Source organism: Lemur catta, chromosome 3 (genome assembly GCF_020740605.2).
Source record: "Lemur catta isolate mLemCat1 chromosome 3, mLemCat1.pri, whole genome shotgun sequence".
Taxonomy (NCBI): domain Eukaryota; kingdom Metazoa; phylum Chordata; class Mammalia; order Primates; family Lemuridae; genus Lemur; species Lemur catta.
Genome location: NC_059130.1, coordinates 56,173,430 through 56,181,038, shown reverse-complemented (window position 1 = coordinate 56,181,038; position 7,609 = coordinate 56,173,430). Strand labels below are relative to the sequence as shown.

General features: G+C 39.7%; 1 pseudogene; it reads right to left on the bottom strand.

Annotated features, from left to right (window-relative positions):
• Positions 1-2,673: 2,673 nt before the first annotated feature.
• LOC123635429 lies at positions 2,674-6,073 on the bottom strand (annotated as a pseudogene).
• Between the last annotated feature and the right edge of the window lie 1,536 nt (positions 6,074-7,609).

Below are 7,609 nucleotides of genomic sequence, written 5' to 3'. Positions count from 1 at the left end.
TAAAGATGAAGACTTGTTTATAAGTTAAAAAGAGCCCATTTTTCCAACTTCTTTTTATAATTTTTTTTTTTAAGACAAGTGGGTCAGAGGCTTTTCTCTAACCTTTTGAATATAAATAAAACCCACCAGGGGCTAAATAAAAACACTGCCAGCTTTGCAACCCAGAGAGGTCTTCAAGATTCTGGGCTCCATGTCTTTTGAAATGTAAACACTCATGAAGACAGATCCCCAGGCTCCCTGACACCATGGGAGCATAACCCGAATGCCTATCCTGGATGTAATCACTTCTCAGGAAGATAAGGAAAGGTTTATTATTCTTTCAAATGAGGACAATTAACTATGCAAATAGCCACCTAAATTCCCAAGTAAGCATAGGATGAACCACGTGAAGAAACATACAACAAAATTCAGGATGTAACAGCAACTTGAGTGTCAAATATTTTTATGGGGACACAGAATGGCATCGATCTTAAGGAAACATGTTACATACTGGCAAAAATAGTGCAATATAAAGAGTCTTACCTGTTTTGGTGTATAAAGAGTGTGAATCATCCTGATTTTCTAATCACCTGCTAAATACCTATGAACATGTACTTGGTTCTGCCTACTCAATAATAAAACAACATTCTGTTTTTCTAAATTTTTATGGGGAGGACTTTTTTTGGTAAAATTTTAAATTCACTAACAATATGAAGAAATTAATTTACTACCTACCTTCTAAATACCTTTCCAGAAGAATTAAAGTGATTATTTTTAGGTAAATTTGTATGTATTGTTTGAGAATAATTCATGGTACATATAAAATAATTCTATTTATAAAAAATTATAAATCAATAATAAAAGCAAAAGTCTAGGAGGATAGCTACTGTAAAATTAACTGGTTTTCTGGCTCATTGATGAGACTGGAAGTTATTTTTTATTTTTATACTTTTTTCAGTAGTGTGAATTTTTTAATGACTTAATTGTTTTATTATAATAAAAAACACATAGACACCAAAAAAGTAATTTTTCTTTTGAAAAATAAAATCATTTTTTCAAGAATCATTTTCTGCTGGGCATTCAGTTTTCCAATCCATTGGTCATTTATTTGTTGGAAAGATATTTCATAAACATAGACCATACACAACTCTGCCATATATTAGTGTTCAATTGTGTACAGTTGAGTTATTTATATTAAGGTAGTGTAGATAGGAAAAGCTATTTAGAATGATAGATTGTCCCCTTGGTTTGGACAGAAATCAGGGAATTTGATATAGTTGCAGGAGTCAATAAAGATGCTTTATCTTGGTGAGCAAAGAAGGAGACAAAGCTTTATGACAATAGAAGGGATAGCAGAGGGAATGGCCTGAAAAAAAATGGTTTAAAACTTTCCCCATTCTTTTTGAGAACTAAAGCCTGCATTCCTGCCCTGGCAGGTGATCAGGAGGGGCCTGGGGAATCAGCTACCCCAGGCCCTTGCACTAGCCTCCCAGGCAGGCGGCTGGTGAAGGTCACAGGCTTTGTCTTGGCAGAGATGGGACGATTAGAATAGTTAACCACAATAGCCTAGAACAGAGGGCCCCCCCCCCTTTAAAGGCTCTGTGTTTCTGCTTATGTTCAGGAAATTTGGATTTTGAGACAAGAATGTCTATCATTTTGCTCCTCTGTCAGCAAAATAATAAACTTCTCTTTCTGAAGAGCAGAAATAATTTGCAGCCCCTACAAATGTGTTGTGCTATTTCAAATGTGTTGTGCTATTTCATTGAACTAAGTGTGTTGAAAAGTAAAATAATTTGCTTATAGCTAATGGCCAAATTCCTCTTCTGTGAACGGTGCTTGGTTGCTCAAATGCTTGGTAAACAAGGCCCAGGCCCTGGGGGGGTGGTGACTGCAAGTAACTTACTGATAAAGGGGCCGAGGCATGATCAGCACGTAAACAGCCTAACAGCCAGGGCAACACTCCTAATCGCACATAAACGGCTTGTGCAGGGTGTGTGTGTGTGGGGGGGGGGGGGTTGGGCAATCAATATTGGACAATCTTTTGTAACAAGCTGTAGCAAAGAGTATAAAAGGGCATATGTCCCATTGAGCGGGGTCCTAGTTCATAAAGAGACCACTGCGTTGGTGCTCTGGGACTTGGACCCTGGCTCGAGCCAGCCAATAAACTCCTTTGCCTTTTGCAGCCTTGGACTCTGCCATTCTGTTCCTGGGGCCGAACGGGGAACCGGTTCTAACATTTCCTTCTCCTCAAACCATTTGTTCTTGTTCTTCTGATGAGGTCTCGAGGACAAATGTCGAGCTTTCAGTAACAGATTTTAGCTTCCCCGCCTGGGGCCCAATAGGCACCCTGGTGAAATGGCATCCTGGAACAAGGGAGAAGCGCTGGACCAAGACATGGGTCTTCACTGGGAGGGATGGCTTCTTTTTAGGGTGAGAGAATACGGGATCCCAGTAGCTGCTGGAGAGTGTTTTAGCTCTGGGGACTCTTGTTTTCGTCTCCTTGAAGTTGATGCAGCCCCCACAGCCTGAATTGAGTTGAGGGGAAGGAAACAGATTTGGGAAGTGTCACAATAGCCACAGCCATTTGGAAGCAAAGTCCCCTGGAGTACCGAGATCCCGTTTCCACCCATTTCTTTTGGAGCAATAGAACAAAAAGTGACCATGTTTTTAAAAAAGCATGATCCTTAGCACATAAAGCCCTTTCATTCACAGGAATACCTCCACACGGTAAGGAGACGAAACATGGGGTCACAGAGATGGACTTTAGGCATCATTCAGAAGGGCTGAAATCAGGAAGGAAAAATACGAAAAGTACCACGAGCTGTCTGTGGAACTCCCGCTCATCATCCTTGAAGGAGCGCTCCAGGAAGACCGCAATGGCGTCCCTCTCACAGGCCGCGTGCACGTCCAGCAGCTCCTGCAGCGTGTCCGCGGGGAGCCGCGCTCGCTGCGCCATCTGCTGGCCGTAGTGGTCGGCCGCCCTCTGCACAGCCGCTGAGTTCTCCAGCTGGGCCAGGGTCGTCACCGCGTTCTCCACGCCAGGCACTGCGCCACTGTTGATGGCATCCGCGTAGGTCACCGCCAGGGTCCCCAGCCCTGAATGAGTTATGAAATTTGGGGGGGTAAATGGAAAGGTTTCACTCATTGTTTTACAAGTATTGTACATCAGCATTCTAAAAAATCACAAGATGTCTGTTTCACTTGAAATTTCCCTCCTTCTCCTCCCTCTTTTGCTTCTATTATTACTACAACTACTATTGTTTATGAATCCACCTTTTTAGAGTAACATCACTGTTGTTTCTACTCCCTTTCTCTTATCGTTTTCCAACTCATCACATTACAAAATTAATTGCCAATCACTAGCAATATATTTAAGAGTTTCCTAAAAAACACTTTCCCATTTCAATAAAATTTAAAAGGTATGTATTAGACAGGCAAAGTCAGTTATGTCATTTGGGGGTCCTAGTTCTGAATGTAAATGCAGGTCCCTTTGTAAAAAAAAATCAGTAAACACCCACATACGGAAGGAGACTTGTGACAATGTTTCCCTCTCTTAGGTTCTTGGTCTTTGCATGGGTGAAGATATATAAACAGAATTTTTTTTGATTGTTCCTGGAAATTAGAATCTATTTGGTCTTCTGGCACTTCTTCAATATGTTTTAAGAGTTTTTGTCGCTTGTTGGGCAAAGAAAAATCACATCTGTTTTGGAAAGAAATGCTTGATACACTCTCTAGGCATGTTAGAATTTTGGATTTGGGGATTCTTGCCTGCTGAAGTAGAAAAGAGTGAATATTGAAAAACAGCTTTCAGGCAAGGCTGACGATTTTCATTTCCAGGGTTCTTTCTATCACTGTAGTCTGTCTCTATGTGAATCCCCTTTTATCCAACCAAGCAATCAACCTAATGCTAATCTACCCCAGGCATGGGAAATCCATTTCTGCACAGAGTAGAGTCAAGGAGGTGCTTCTGGAGAGGAAGGGAAGGTATCCAACCCAAGTGAATAAAGTATAAGTGGTTTCCTTAGCCCTTGAATGATATCTGGGAGATTGACTATATATTAAATGTTTGTTGAATTATTGATTAATTAAAATATGGTAAGAAGTACAGTTTGCTTTTTAAATTATATATATTCACAGTACATAATATAGTGTTTTGATATCGATACATACAGTGAACTTATTACTGTGTGTAAATTATATATTTATAAGCTTTCGTAGTTACATTTTTTTCTCTTTATTTGTGGTAAGAGAACTTACAGTGTTCTTTCTTTGCAAATTTCTAATATGTAATATACTACAATATTATAAACTACATTCCTTTCACAGCGCATTAGGTCTCTAGACCTACTCATGCTATGAAACTGCAAGTTTGTACACTTCAACAAGGACCTCTGAATTTCTTCCCTCACCCTACCCCTGGTAACCAGCATTCTACTCTCTGTTTCTATGTGCTTTTTTAGATTCCATATAAAATTGAAGTTATTTTTCTTTCTTTGTCTGGCTTGTTTTACAAAGCATAATGTGATTTTTTAAAATTTTACTATTTGTATATCAAAAAGGAAATGTGTGCTTAAAAATAAAATCTGCTAGAAACCTGGACATGATGCTGTTAGGGAAGATGTCAGAAAGGACAGAAAATAGCCAGGTGAGTACAGAAAAAAATTTTTATCAGTCAGAATAAAAAGAAAGATTACACAGTGTGAATGTGTTTAGGAATTCTTTTAGTAAAACCCTCTGAAGACTATGGTTACCTAAATGAAACTAGGAGACCTCAGCTTTCTCTAACAAGGTTATACTGGACTTGACAGCATCTTGCAGAGGGATTCTGTGACATACACCAGTTGTTCAAAATATGTGTGTGAAAGACTGAATAAATGATTGAATAAATAAAAATAAATATTTTACTTGCTGTCATTAGGTAGTCACTCTCCTGAATATGATCCAGGTAACAAATTTGTAATATTGAAAGAATGACATTGTATATGGATGCAGAATTCAGAGGTTGATATTGCAAGGAAAGTAAAATGAAGGATTTTTTGGCAGCATTACTGAAATGATATGGAAATGTTATTACTGGTCCATTTAGTGTATAAAATTGTGTCTTAGAAGGATGCAACTACACAGGCATTAGTAAAATATAGGATGTGAAATATGTTTTAGAAATTAGGTCAAATACTTCCTGTGTGATTATTCGTTTAGCACTTTTCTATCTAATGAACTGTTTCTTGGAATCAGAAGAGTCACTGATTGAGTCTCAAAGTATGTGGGCCTTAGGAAGTGATAGCACTGACTGTAACCAAAAATACTTTTTCATGGCATTCATTGGTCTAAAATCATTTGGTACAATATTGGGCCCTAAATTTCCTCAGCAAGTTTAAACCCCTGCCATTGGAGATGTTCACATACTCATCACCACTAAAACATGGCCACTTGTCACCAATCACCATTAGCATGGGCTTCAACACAGTTTCACAAACATTTTTGTTCAAGTGTTGAGTGACAGGGCTTAACTGATTTCACACTCCTACTGAACCTTCCCCTACCGAGGCCATGCTCTGATACCTGAAACCAGCTTCAAGGCATTCTCCAGGTACTCATCTTCTGTGTTTGGATGTCTATCTAACTCCAGTTCCAGGGCGAAATCCTGTACAATCCAAACAAAGTCTGGGAAGAATCTTACAAACTCAGTGGAGTTCTCTACTTCATCAGGTCCTGGGCAGGATTTGGCCCTGATTAGCTCTCTTAGCTCGGTCATGTAGCTGGTATCTTAGCTAAGGAAGGAGCAGCAACCTAAACCACCATATCCAGATCTCACTTAGAAAACAGTTTCATGAAAATTCCTTTTGCACATTGCCTTCTACCCTATCTTCCCTCCTAATACATGACACTGAGTGACACCCCACAGACACACACACAAAGACACAGTGTCCATCATCATTAATCTAGATTATTAAATAAAACATGGCAGTTTCGTTTCTGTAAGGATACTGCAGGTGCTCCAGGGCCTGGTGGATGATGGTGTTCATGTTGTTGTAGACAAAGGTGCTGCTCAGAAGCACAGCCAGGGCAAAGTTTCACAAGTCAATCTTAGGATCAATCTAGAGATAAAGAAAAACAAAAATGGAGGCCACTGTTTAGATATAGCCTAGTGTCGTCTGCTCATATCCATGCACCCAAAACTTAAGTCATTCTGGTTTTCCTGAAATGAGGACACATACTTGTCAGCTTGATTCAGTGAAATGAAACCAATCAACTCTAAACAAACAAACAGTCCTGCTTGCCCCCAAAAATGTTTTCATGTATAATAGCCGATCCCAAAAAGTCTAAACACTTCTTCCTTTATGCTTTATAAACTGTGCTGTAATTGCTGTAAGGAGAGCTTCTTACTGCTTAAAGTCACTGGGATCATTCGTGATCTCTACTTTTTGTATGACGATAAACTTTAACATTTTTCCTAACTTGATCTGATTTTATTATTGACACTAAAGAGCACATTATAGTTGGAACTTAAGAGTCTACTCTTTAGTCATTCGATTGTTCATGCACTGTTTTAGCTGTAGTATTTATAGCTGAACAGGTCAAGGGATATACATTTGGAAGATATTGTTAAATTCAAACCATATTTTTGCCATTTACATTGACCACTTTCAGGACTTTATTTCTCGTAGCTATAAAAAGAGACAATTGACACTGTCAATGTGTAAAATATTTCATACAGTACCTTGAATATAGCAGGTGTGAAGTAATCAGTGGCCAATAATCCCTTTGTAAATTGTCTCGGTCATTGGCTATAGTAGGGTTGCAAATGTTATTCAACTGAATTCACCAACAATTCCTCAGCCATATACAAAATACAGACCCTGCTTTTGGTTTTGTGGATGTGGACTTCCACAGGACAGTCCTTAACCTCAAGAAGATGACTTTCTGGAGTGGCAGATAAACATGTCACCAGATAAATAAACCAAGATGCCAAACTCTGCCAGGAAAGGAGCCAGAGGAATAATAAAAAAAATAAAATAAAAAAAATTAAAACAAAAAGTGGAAGATGGGGAGGGAAGGCAAATCTGTAGGCACCAGTACTCTGTGAGTTCAAAGTAAGAAGCAACAGTGTCTAACAGGGAATGATGGCAATAGCTTGAAAATAGCTGGGGTTTTAAAGAGTGGATAAAATGAGGATGTCTCTTTTATAAAAGAGCCAGTGTTCCCTTTTGGGGGTGTTCTTTCGGTTTGATGCTTCATACTTCTGGAGTTCTTTCTCTGATTCCTTCCCATCTGGAGCAGTTGTTGCTTCTTACCTTTGGATTTTTGTTTAGATAATGACAGGCCCAGTGTAGTCTCTGAGTCAGTACTGCTTGTGGGTGAGAATCAACCACACCCTATATGATGAGTCAGTAAATGCAGTAAAAGGGTGTTCAAAGTGACCTCCCTGTCAGTAGGTGGCGCTTGCCGGGAGGAGCAGGCTGCAATGTTGTTTTTGGATCCTGTGACCAGCTCTCCTTCCTCTGGAGAAGGAATCTAGTTCCCCAGATGGTGGCTGGGGCCCTGGGACTTCCTGGCAAGTCCGTATTCTCCACCTCAGCAGGGGCAGGTTGGGGGGTGAGGCTGGGCAGGGCTGGGTTGGGAGAGCCTG